General features: G+C 46.3%; 1 long non-coding RNA gene across 1 annotated transcript; it reads left to right on the forward strand.

Moving 5' to 3' along the window:
- Nucleotides 1–1417: 1417 nt before the first annotated feature.
- On the forward strand, nucleotides 1418–13318 carry LOC142698016 (uncharacterized). The gene is made up of 3 exons (XR_012865642.1): nucleotides 1418–1550; nucleotides 2192–2480; nucleotides 12274–13318. It is a non-coding gene; the product is annotated as an uncharacterized LOC142698016 (long non-coding RNA).
- The last annotated feature ends 391 nt before the right edge of the window (nucleotides 13319–13709 follow it).

The following is a 13709-nucleotide window of genomic DNA, read 5'->3' on the forward strand; positions in this document are numbered from 1 at the left end:
TCTTCCTTGGGTCCATAACTTTGACTTCCAAAATGCCAACCCCCATGTGTTTTTTCGTGGATGGGTTGGGGGGGAGGGGTTGACATGTATTAATCAGATAACTAACATGCTCACTCGTCCTCCATACTCATTTAATGAACTACGTATACAATATGATTTTTTGGGCCAACACCCATTTTATTACCTGCAGGCCTGTAGTTATGCTCACAAGGTCATTAGACACTTACAAGATCAAGACTGGGATGACTTCTTCTGTCACTTAACTCCATCTCATCAATGCCGAAAAAGACTAATCACTACCTATTATAACGTTTTAAGACAACCATTGGACTACACTAAATCGAGATCAGGCGTATCTTACTGGGTTGACCACTTAGATCAAATAACTCATGACGATGTCCTATCATCTGTAACTATGGCTGCCAAATACCTCCCATCAGCCATGTCCTGGGAGATGTCTTTTAAAATAGCCCATAGGGCTGACTTGTCCCCTTATAGGGGCTTTCTCATGGGTAACTCCTCTGACCATTCGTGTTTAAAGTGTGGAGAACCGCAATTACATTGTCTCTGGTTATGCCCAACTATTGTTGACTTTTGGCGAAAGATACAATATTTTGTGTCGAACACCTTGTCCATACAATGCCCCTCAACCCAAAAGTGGAGTCTGTTTGGGATACTGCCACCTTCCATGCGCTTTATCCCGAAACATCACAAACAACTGTTATACTATGTCTCTGCGGCTGCTAGGAAGGCCATTCTCCAGGTTTGGATAAATAATACACCCCCCACACAACGTATTTCCCTAGAAAATATATCTTATCTTTTCCGAATGGATTGGGTGGAAACCTCCCATCGAAAAGAGCACAAAACTGAAGCCTTTTTTGAGTTGTGGGAGAACTTTATACCTCTCTTACCACTTCATGTAAAACAAAAACTGATTGCATGCTTTGGCTCCACAACTTGGTATCTGGAACATGAGCTGTCTGGTGTGACACCAATCATGATCTGATTCCTTAAATATCTGTATTGGATCGCGGTAACGATGGGGATACACGTGTCCATCCTCTTCCCCCTCCCCCCTATACTTCCCTTCCCCCTTCTTTATGGTTTATTTAGTGTGTTTCATTTCCTATGAATATTGACACTTTTTCAATTTGTCTTTGGGGTAAAATCTCTAATTCTGTCCTCGCTCCAACTAGGATCATTTGAAGTAATTTATACAAATTGTAGATTATATAATATGCAAAATAATGATATAAGTGTTCAGAGATGCTATTGCCATGGGACATATTGTTGAATTGTTGTTCGCTTGTTTGTTATGTTTGGAAAAATAACAAAATACATCAATTAAAAAAAAACAAAAAAAAAAAACTCCACTTGTTGTAGAACATACAATTCTTTATTATCCTTTAGAGCAAAGATGATCCACATTCTACAAGATGGTATGGATGCCGGAGTCCTCTCCAAGTCCCTAATGGAGGCACTGATTGTGACTGAGCCAACGATACAGACGCCTTTTCTACTACCCAAAATTCATAAGGACTTTCCAGGTAGGCCAATTATATTGTGTACCGGGGGGTTAACTCAGAAGGTGTGCAGATGGGTCGACCACCATTTAAAACCATTAGTGGAATGTCTACCTTCGTATCTGTGCGACTCTGAAGATTTGTTGCTGAAAATTGAAGAGATTCATTTAGATGACGGACATATTTTGGTAACTTGTGACATTGAGTCACTATATACCGGCATCCAGCATACGGATGGGTTGCATGCAGTGGCCACCTTTTTGCATATGAGCAATATGGGAAAACTTTTCAGAGTTGTTGCTAACCCTATCGGACCTTGTTCTCAAACACAATTTTTTCACGTTCAATGGGTCCTTCTACCTGCAAATCCAGGGCACGGCAATGGGGGCAGCCTGTGCACCCTCATATGCCAACCTGTTCCTGGCGCTGTGGGAGAGGGACCTATTCCTGCCAGATCATGAGATATCAATGAACCCGCTCCTTTTCTGGACCCGTTCACTGCTGACATCTTCATGATCTGGCAGGGGACTTCGGATGAAATAATGGAATTCATCAGTGTATTTAACTATAATACACGTAACATTAAATTAACATGCAAGTGGAATCACGTTGAGATAGATTTTTTGGACATACTAACTAAAAGGAACCATAATGGTTGTCTCCAGACAGATTTGCATCGTAAAGAGACATCAACAAACTCATTTCTTCACGCCACGTCTTCACATCCCCGCCACACCATCGAAGCTATACCAACTGGACGATTACTGCGTGTTAAGAAAATTTGTTCAACTCATAAAGATTTCAAATACCGCACGACTGAGTTAAGAAGGAGACTTGCTCAACAGGGCTGCAGCCGCCGCAATGTTAATAAAGCCTATTGACGACCACGTGCACAGCTCCCCCTCGTGCACAGCTATTACAAACTGTAACTAAACATAAGGAATTTCTCCTAAGGTAAGATTTACGAACACGTATCATTTGGTCAGAAATGAGGGACACCTCAAACACATTTTGGCCGATGCTCCTCAATGATCCAATTCTACAGAAAGTACTACCAAATTTTCTTGCTATTGCACCATGTAGAGCGCGTTCTTTACGTGACGCAATAGTGCACAGTTACCGAACAGTGGAAAAACCGGGTAAATGTTTTGCAAAGATTGGTCCTAAGTGGGGTTGTAACCCTTGCGGCGACTGTATTAGTTGCCCTAATATTGAACGCTCTCAAGGTTTTGTTGACTCAAGTGGGTTGAAAAATGTTAAGATCACATGGGCAATTACATGTGGCACTACAGGTGTGATCTATCATGCAACTTACCCTTGCCCTAAAATGTATATTGGCATGAGGACCCGAGAATTGCGCTTTCGCGTAAGAGAACATGTTAGAGACATTGAAAATGCCAGAACAGTAGAGGATATGGAACAGCTGAAGACGATTCCACAACATTTTCACCTACATCATGCGTGTAACTCTAGACTTGTGAGAGTGAAGGGAATAGATCACATCAATACTGATATGCGAGGACGAGATGTAAAAAGAGGCTTTTGCAATCAGAATGCAAGTGGATATGGAGGCTTAAGCAGAGGCGTAGCTAGGTTCTCCTGCACCCGGGGCAAAGATTCAGATTGGCGCCCCCCCCCAACTTATTTCCCGACATCTCCTTCCCCCTCGCCATGTTTTCTTTCCCTACCAATCAATGAGGTGTAATTTTTTTTCACGATTTTTTTAATGTAACGCGAGTATAAAAGCATTTCTACATTTTACAAGCGACGTAGATCTAGAATGTAATTAACATAAAAATAAATTAAAAGAAAATAAATTAAAGAGGCCACACACAGCCCCCTGTAGATAGCGGCACACGCCCACCCCTTGTACTTAGCGCCACACTGTGAACAGACCGGTGAGCAGTAGCCTACCGCTACCACTCTCCGCTCTGCCTGGTGTGACTTACCGGAGAAGCCGAGGAGGTCATGCGGCGCAGGCAGGGGCGGAGTTCCTTCTGACTAGGGTCGGTGCAGCCAGGGCCGGCCTTCGCTTGTATGGCGCCCTGTGCGGGACTCTCTATTGCCGCCCCCTACACAAACCAAAAATGAACCACATATATGGACACGCTGGAACATATATACTGTATATACATAAAGATAGATATTTATACATACACACACAGGGCCGCCATCAGGGGGGTATTAGGGGTAGTGGTGTGAGGGGCCCGGCCAAACCTAATTGAAAGGGGGGCCCGGCAACTGCCGCGACATTCTTTTGGTAGGAAAAAACGGGCCCCTGCAATGGGGCCCGTTTTTTTCACTAAAAGAATGTTGTGAGCTGCTGCTGCTGCTGCGGGCCCCCTCCCCTCGTCATGGGGGGCTGTCAAACCGTCCGCCCGCGCGCGCGCACCCGATCGCGCGCCCAAGGAAACTCCCGAGCGCGCACCCACGAACGGCCGCACTGGAGACCGCCCGCGGACACACATGGACAAAACTTACCTGGAGCCTGGCTGGAGGTGAAGGACTGGACGTCTGGACCGAAGACCTCGCCTGGAAGACATCGCCGGAAGAGGACTGGAGTGGGAGCAGCTCTTCTGACACAGTGAGTAAATTATCTCAAAGTGCTGATCATTTATGGCCCTGTTCACACAGTATTTTGCAGGCAAAAAAAAATCTGCCTCAAAATTCCTTAAAGAATTTTGAGGCAGATTTTGACCTGCCCACACTATCTTGCCGCGTTTTTTTGCTGCGTTTTTTGCCCGCTGCGATTGAGGCCTGCAGACAAAAAACGCAGCGAAAAATGCATTTTCTGCCTCCCATTGATTTCGATGGGAGGTCAGAGGCGGAACCGCGGCAAGAAATGACGTGCTGCTTTTTCTTTTTTCCGCGACTGGCTCCCATTGATTTCAGATTAAATCAATGGGAGGCGGTTTTGGAAGTTTTTTGGTGCTGATTCTGACGCAGTGTCCGAGTCAATATCAAGGCCCAAAAACTCTGTTAACTGGGCCTTATTGTTAGGGCTTATTCAGACGAACGTGTAATACATCCGTGCAACGTGCGTGAGTTTCATGCGCCTCGCACGGACCTGTGTTACTCTATGGGGCCGTGCAGACTGTCAGTGATTTTCACGCAGCGTGTGTCCGTGTGTCCGCTGCGTAAAACTCACAACATGTCCTATATTTGCGCATTGTTCGCGCATCACGCACACATTGAAGTCAATGGGTCCGTGAAAATCACGCCCAGCACTTCCGCAGCCGTATAAACTATGAATGAAAACAGAAAAGCACCACGTGCTACAAACATACAAACAGAGTGTCATAATGATGGCGGCTGCGCGAAAATCACGCAGCCGCGCATCATACGCTGCTGACACACGGAGCTGTTATGGACCTTTTGCAAGCGCAAAACGCCACGTTTTTTGCGCGTGCAAAAAGCACACGCTCGTGTAAATCCGGCCTTAGGGTAGGAACACACTAGGCATGAACACTGCGGATTTTATGCAACACATTTTATTGTGGAAAATCCGCAGCGTATCACAGTCGCAGCAGAGCGGATGAGATTAGAACAAATCTCATTCACACGCTGCAAAAATAATGGACCTGCAGTGTGGCTTTTTAAGCCGCAGCGATTCAATGTATTCTGTGGAATCGCTGCTCCTCTGTTGCGGAAATGCTGCGGTTCTGCCGCAAAAATCACAAATGAGAAAAAAAAAAGGTACTTTTTTAAATTGATAAAGTTTAGACTCCCCCGGCCGTAGTCCTGGTGACGCGATCCTCTATTCTTAGCGCAGCCCCGCCTCCTGTCATGACGTTTCATCCCATGTGACTGCTGCAGCGGTCACATGGTCTACAGCGTCATCCCAGGAGGCGGGGCTACGTTCAGAAGAGAGAGATGCGTCACCTAAACTACGGCCGGGGCAAGTCTAAACTTTTTTTTCCCTGCAGGATTCCCGCAGCGGACAAGCCTCACCAAACCTGCGCCACTATTTGGTGCGGTTTTGCTGGCAGAATTCCCTGCAGCTCCAGGGATAAGTTGTGTAGTTTTACTCAGCATATCCGCCTAGTGTGTCCCTTATGATGTCGCTCCTGGAGCTGCTGCCGCTCTCTAAATAGGCAATTGGTCCAGTGGAATTTGGAATTATTTTCTTTTGTGAACCAGCTTAAAAAAATACAAAACTTTTGTGTTAGGGCCTGTTCACATCACCGTTCACTTCCGTTCCGGGGTTCCGTCTGAGGTTTCCGTCGGGTGAACCCCGCAACGGAAAGTGAAAGTGATAGCACAGCTTCCGTTTCAGTCACCATTGATCTCAATGGTGACGGAAATATCGCTAATGGTTTCCGTTCGTCACCATTCCGGCTGGTTTTCGGACGGAATCAATAGCGCAGTCGACTGCGCTAATGGTGATGGAAACGGAAGCTGTGCTGTCACTTTCACTTTCCGTTGCGGGGTTCACCCGACAGAAACCTCAGACGGAACCCCGGAACGCAAGCGAACGGTTATGTGAACAGGCCCTAACACAAAAGTTTTGTATTTTTTTAAGCTGGTTCACAAAAAAAAATAATTCCAAATTCTACTGGACCAACTGCCTATTTAGAGAGCGGCAGCAGCTCCAGGAGCGACATCATAAGGGACACACTAGGCGGATATGCTGAGTAAGACTACACAGCTTATCCCGGGAGCCGCAGGGAATTCTGCCAGCAAAACCGCACCAAATAGTGGCGCAGGTTTCGGGAGGCGTGTCCGCTGCGGGAATCCTGCAGGGAAAAAAAAGTTTAGACTTGCCCTGGCCGTGGTTTAGGCGACGCGTCTCTCTCTTCTGAACGTAGCCCCGCCTCCTGGGATGACGCTGTAGACCATGTGACTGCTGCAGCAGTCACATGGGATGAAACGTCATGACAGGAGGCGGGGCTGCGCTAATAATAGAGGATCGCGTCACCAGGACTACGGCCGGGGCAAGTCTAAACTTTTTTATAAATTTAAAAAAGTGCCTTTTTTTTTTTTTCTCTCGTGTGATTTTTGCGGCAGAACCGCAGCATTTCCGCAACAGAGGAGCGGCGATTCCACAGAATACATTGACACGCTGCGGCTTAAAAAGCCAAAAAGCCGCAGCATGTAAATTTTTTTTTGCAGCGTGTGAATGAGATTTGTTTAAACCTCATCCGCTCTGCTGCGACTGTGATACGCTGCGGATTTTCCACAATAAAATGTGTTGCATAAAATCCGCAGCGTTCATGCCTAGTGTGTTCCTACCCTAAGGCCGGATTCACACGAGCATGTGCTTTTTGCGCGCGCAAAAACGTGGCATTTTGCGCTTGCAAAAGATCCATAACAGCTCCGTGTGTCAGCAGCGTATGATGCGCGGCTGCGTGATTTTCGCGCAGCCGCCATCATTATGACACTCTGTATGTTTGTAGCACGTGGTGCTTTTCTGTTTTCATTCATAGTTTATACGGCTGCGGAAATGCTGGGCGTGATTTTCACACACCCATTGACTTCAATGGGTGCGTGATGCACGAACAATGCACAAATATCGGACATGTTGTGAGTTTTACGCAGCGGACACACGGACACACGCTGCGTGAAAATCACTGACAGTCTGAACGGCCCCATAGAGTAACACAGGTCCGTGCGAGGCGCGTGAAAATCACGCACGTTGTACGGATGTATTACACGTTCGTCTGAATAAGCCCTAACAATAAGGCCCAGTTCACAGAGTTTTTGGGCCTTGATATTGACTCGGACACGGCGTCAGAATCAGCACCAAACAACTTCCAAAACCTCCTCCCATTGATTTAATCTGAAATCAATGGGAGCCAGACGCGGAAAAAAGAAAAAGCAGCACGTCCTTTCTTGCCGCGGTTCCGCCTCTGACCTCCCATCGAAATCAATGGGAGGCAGAAAATGCATTTTTCGCTGCGTTTTCTGTCTGCTGTCCTCAATCGCCGCGGGCAAAAAACGCAGCAAAAAAACGCGGCAAGATAGTGTGGGCAGGTCAAAATCTGCCTCAAAATTCGGTGCGCGGTTCCAGGCGGTCGCCGGAGCGCATGCGCGGGAGTTTGCGGGTGCGAGCGATCGGTCGCACGGGCGGCGGTGTTTGACGGCCCCCATGCTACCCAGGGCCGCCATCAGGGGGGGTATTATGGGTACTGATGTGAGAGGCCTGGCCAAACCTAATTGAAAGGGGGGCCCGCAGCTCATGACATTCTTTTGGTGAAAAAAACGGGCCCCATTGCAGGGGGCCTGTTTTTTTTCTACCAAAGGCAAGTCGCGGCAGTTTTCCGGGCCCCCCTTTCAATTAGGTTTGGCCGGGCCTCTCACATCAGTACCCCTAATATCCCCCCTGATGGCGGCCCTGGGTACCATGATATAGTGCTGGACGGAGTACCGTTAACAGGCGGTGCCACGGTAGGGGGGCCCAGAAAATTTAGCTGTAGGGGGCCCTGAAATTCCTGATGGCGGCCCTGTACACACATCTGGAATATATACATACAGGTAAATATATAGACGTACAGACACATATACATACACACAGACAGGAACATATACATACAGGTAAATATATAGACGTACAAACACATATACACACACACACACACCGGCAGATAACTACACAGACCGGAACATATACAAATACATAAAAGACACAAATATACAAGAACAAAGACACATTCACAAACAGACCCATATATACCCACACAGGCACATATGTACACAGCACAGATAATGTAGTAGATGTTGCCTGCAGTCCTATGTAACACCACAGATAACACAGTGATAACTCTCTGATTACAGATAATGTAGTAGTGTTACCTGCAGTCCTATGTAACACCACAGATAAAACAGTGATAACTCTCTGATTACACATAATGTAGTAGTGTTAACTGCAGTCCTATGTAACACCACAGATAACACAGTGATAACTCTCTGACTACAGATAATGTAGTAGATGTTACCTGCAGTCCTATGTAACACCACAGATAACACAGTGATAACTCTCTGAGTACTGATAATGTAGTTGTGTCCCCTGCAGTCCTATGTAACACCACAGATAACAGATTGTGCTAAATTACAATCTCAGCTCTGCTACACAGTACAGATAATGTAGTAGATATAACACTACAGATAGCACCAGGGGCGTAACTAGGAAAGACTGGGCCCCATAGCAAACTTTTGACTGGGGCCCCCCCTCCCCTGGGTGTCACACACAGCCCCCCCTTCTAGATAGTGCCTTCTTATAGCCCCCCCTGTAGATATCTACAGAGGGGGCTGTATAGCGTTATCTACAGGGGGGGCTGTATGGCGTTCCCTATAGGGGGGGCTGTACGGCGTTCCCTATAGGGGGGGCTGTACGACGTTCCCTGCAGGGGGAGGCAGTACGGCGTTCTCTACAGGGGGGGCAGTATGGCGTTCCCTGCAGGGGGGCTGTATGGCGTTCTCTACAGGGGGGCTGTATGGCGTTCCCTGCAGGGGGGGCTGTATGGCGTTCTCTACAGGGGGGCTGTATGGCGTTCTCTACAGGGGGGCTGTATGGCGTTCTCTACAGGGGGGGCTGTAGGGTGTTCCCTGCAGGGGGGGGCTGTAGGGTGTTCCCTGCAGGGGGGGGCTGTATGGCGTTATCTACAGGGGGGGCTGTTTGGCGCTAACGCAATACAGCCCCCCTTGTAGAGAACACCATACAGCCCCCCTCGTAGAGAACATCATACTGCCCCCCCCCCTGTAGGGAACGCCATACAGCCCCTTCTCCCCAAAAAATCCGACCTACAGTGTGTCCTACAAAAGACATGTATCCCCTCTCCATAGGACTGGGGATACATATGTGATCGCTGGCAGCGATAGGGAGAACGGGGGACTGAAAGTCCCCCCCCCCCCAATGTTCTCCATGACTAACCTCGGACTTCCGGTGTCTGCGCAGCTCAATTAAAATGAAAGGAGCGCTGGTCACGCTTTCGTACAAGCGGGACCGGCGCTCCATTCATTTCTACGGAGCTGCCGACACAGACCCCGGAAGTCCGAGGTTTGTGATGGAGAACATTGGGGGGGACGACTTTCAGTCCCCCATTCTCCCTATCGCTGCCAGCGATCACACATGTATCCCCAGTCCTGTGGAGATCCTGTGGAGAGGGGATACATGTCTTTTGTTTAATGGCAGAGCGGGGAGATACCTCCCTGCTCTGCCGTAGTGTTCAGTGGCGCCCCGCTGTAACAGCCATAGCGGCTGCTAGCGGAGCCTCCGGCCATGGGGGGGGGGGCCGTGCCGGCGGGCGACACGGGCCCCCTCATGCCGCGGGCACCGTAGCAACCGCTACTGCTGCTACGGCGGTAGTTACGCCACTGGATAGCACACTGATAACTCTCTGAGTACTGATAATGTAGTTGTGTCCCCTGCAGTCCTATGTAAAATCACAGATAACACATTGTGCTAAATTACAATCTCAGCTCTGCTACACAGTACAGATAATGTAGTAGATATAAGAGACAAACACATGCAGAGACACAGACAGACAGAGACACACACAGACAGACAGACAGAGACACAGACAGACAGACAGAGACACACACAGACAGACAGACAGACAGAGACACACACAGACAGACAGACAGAGACACAGACAGACAGACAGAGACACACACAGACAGACAGACAGAGACACACACAGACAGACAGACAGAGACACACACAGACAGAGACACACACAGACAGACAGAGACACACACAGACAGACAGACAGACAGACAGACATACACACACTCACTCACCATGTCTCCATGCTAACAGGTGAGGACGGGCTGTGGGCGGAGCTTCCTCTCTGCTTCTCGGCAGAGCACAGATCACAGAGTGGAGGCAGATGCTGGAAGGCTGCAGCACGGGAGTGGACCTGTCCCCTGACCTGAGTTCATCTGACCTCATGTCACTGACGTGAGGTCAGGTGACTGGACTGGTCCACTCCATGGCTGTCACAGACCCTAGTCAGAACGCCCTATATTTCCTGGCTCTTCCTAAGCTGCTGCAGGTGTCCTACATACGGGGCGCCTGTCAGCAGCGATCAGCTGCTCTTCGGCGCCCCCCCTTCCCTTGCGCCCGGGGCAATGCCCCGCCTGCCCCCCCCCCTAGCTACGCCCCTGGCTTAAGACAACACAACCAAGGGGTGTCAATGAGAACATTGGTGTTGCTGCATTTCTCTGAGTGCTACCAAAGCTTGTAGTCGGGTATTTTGGATTTTATGTTCTTATTTTAATCTACATTTCTTTATGTATACAGATTAGATATATGCTTTACGCTGCCTGTGTTGACTATGTCACCTGTGCCATTTTCGGGTTGTCATGATCTTCATCCTCAACAATGATTTCCTACTTCTGATGATCTTCACAAACAATAGAAAAGCGGGCTCTGTCTGCAGATCACTGCATATTATATTCTGCACCTTTGAGGCTTGTTGTATTAGATATAGCGACATGTAACTAAAATCTGCTTTGTGCTGGCACTTGTAGTCCATTTTATGTTTTGATGCATAATACACACGTTGTTTGTTTCTTCTTTTCTCATCGCACACGCCTATTCACACTATGTTATTTTTCGTTTTTTATTTCTTTTATTTTGTCACCATACATTTATTACCTTTTCACTCTTTTACTTACACATGTTCTATATAAACAACACTTTATTGTGTTTAATATCATTTCTTACCTGTCACTTCCCTACTATGTTCAGGTCGTGCGCTGCATTGTTCCTTTTGGCACGTATATATTGGTCTTTTTTCACACATTATAATTGATAATAATCTTCCACACTTGATTACTCCCTACACGTTGACACTCTTCATCACACATCACTTTGTGTCCATATATTTATATGTATTTGTATGATACATGTGCAATATATCTGTATAACTATCTTGTCTCTCTGTATTTTGGGTTTAGACTTGCAGACATGAAGTGTATCACTATTGGACTGCCCGTACAGGGTTAATATCCTTCTTAATGCTTTTCATGCCTTCAATCACTGGTTGCATTCTGATTGGTTGTGATTGACCGGCCTCCGATTCGTCACCCATGACACGCTGGGTTGCTGACACACGTGACCGCGTCAGGTGACGCGCTGATGTGTTTCCGCCCCAGTGTCTCGTTGTTGCCGTTTCTGGAGTCCGGCCATGTACTCGACCACATATTGCCACCAATAGTAAACAGTGAGTGCACTGATCTGATTTATGGGCATATATATATATATATATATATCACCTGGATATCTTTAAGCACCATTGGCTAGCGTTCATTTAAATACTGTGTGTGTACTATCAGCGCCACCCCCTGATGAAGACATTTAGCGCTGAAACGTGCGTCTTGGTGGGCACTCCCTGTGTTGGTGCTCCTGAACAACCTTATTATGGGTATGTTATATCCCTCCATACTTGGTTAATAGTTGATTCATTTTTGCTCTTACTTATGCGCTGGCTGCTTTTTTGCACTGTATAGTTGTTTATTCCATACCATTTGGTATTTCTATATGACCTACATTACGCAGGTCTGTGCAGCCATGGGGTCTTATCTCACTATTATTTTCTTTGTGAGTCACACAATGAGCTGTCCTTTTCTTCTGTAGAGTCTTGTGGAGTCTTTTTCATTTCATTGTATTGACATGCCGCTTTTCATTGTTATTCCAATAAAGATTTTTTCCATTTTCTACACTTTTTTTTGGTAGCATCAATTTCTTTGTAGGTTATATATTTGTCGTTTTTTGTCTCAAAATATTTTCTTTTTTTTTTTTCAGGAGATCTTTATCCCAGTCTTTGAGATTTTAAAGAGTCCTGACAACACGTAGACCCCAGTTAGCAGCTAGAAGATTCCTGCCTATACCTAGAAGATGACCACCTTCAACATCTAGAAGACACCAACCAGCACAGAGAAGGAGATCCTGGCTACAAGAAGATTCCTACAAACATCTAGAAGAAGAGACACATTGTAAATACTGGTGTGTCCATCCTAGCAGAAAACCCATGACGTCTGAACAGTGAGGAGAGAACTTATATGTTACTTCTGACTATATGATCGCAGGGTAAAGGAGCAGAAAATGCTGAGAAATATGGAGAGGCTTAGTAATAGTCAGTGCGCAGGATGCTCCATATGTGGTGATAGTCATGAGATGGTCACAGCTAGAGAAATACTCAATTCATTATTCATTTATCAATGATATCATATTAAACCATGTACTGAGACTACTATAGAAAAGAGGCAGGGATATCATCATCATCATCATCATCATCATCATCATCATCATCATTGGTATTGTTGTTAAGCTGAACATAGAGAAAAAGTATTCACTGGCCGACCCCAGATCTATTGTAGAAAGAGTCCTGTTGAGACACTATCATGTAATGGAAGTTGGCACTTGAGTTGTACGCTACTAAAGAAGGAGAAAACATTAGGGTATAATGGTTCCACTACGTATGTGATATGACCTTTCTAGATTTGTTTTCCGCCTCAAAAAACCCTATTGAAATCAATGAGAGACGGAAAAATGCTGTGAACGGCCGCAACCGTTTTTGACGCGTTTTTAAGCGGTTTTAGGCAAAAAAAAAAAAATGCTTGCGTTTTTTTTTTCCTTTGCCTGTTGAAGAAATAGATAAAAATAACGCTTTAAAATGGCCATAAAGAACCACGTAGGAAAACGCATCAAAAACCGTGTCAAAAAACGCGTGTGGTAAAAAACCACTTAAGAAAAGGCGGAGCTGATTTTTCCAGGCAGAATTTTTTGCCTACAAAAAACTCCACATGAACAAAACCTTAAAAGCAAACAGGCTGGGAGGGTAAAACACTGACTGCATATTAAAAAGGGCAATTTCTCCCGGTTGAGGGCTGCGCAGCAGGAAATAGACTGGGAGCAACTATTGTCACTTAAATATACAGACACTACATGGGAATGCTTTACATGTACTTTAAGTAATTACACTGTAAAATATAACCCTATCAGTAACAAGTATTAAAAAACCCTAAAATGAAACTAGAAAAAGCTTCTTCTAATGTTAAAAAGACAATAAATGACAAGATAAGAGGACTTATAAAAAATACAAATCTGAGGGGGCAGCATTAGTCTTTGAAGATTACACACACACACGCTACACACACACACACACACACGCTACACACACGCTACACACACACGCTTCACACATACACATACATACACACACACACACGCTTCACACA

The sequence above is a fragment of the Rhinoderma darwinii genome, assembly GCF_050947455.1.
Source record: "Rhinoderma darwinii isolate aRhiDar2 chromosome 11 unlocalized genomic scaffold, aRhiDar2.hap1 SUPER_11_unloc_16, whole genome shotgun sequence".
In the NCBI taxonomy this organism is placed as follows: domain Eukaryota; kingdom Metazoa; phylum Chordata; class Amphibia; order Anura; family Rhinodermatidae; genus Rhinoderma; species Rhinoderma darwinii.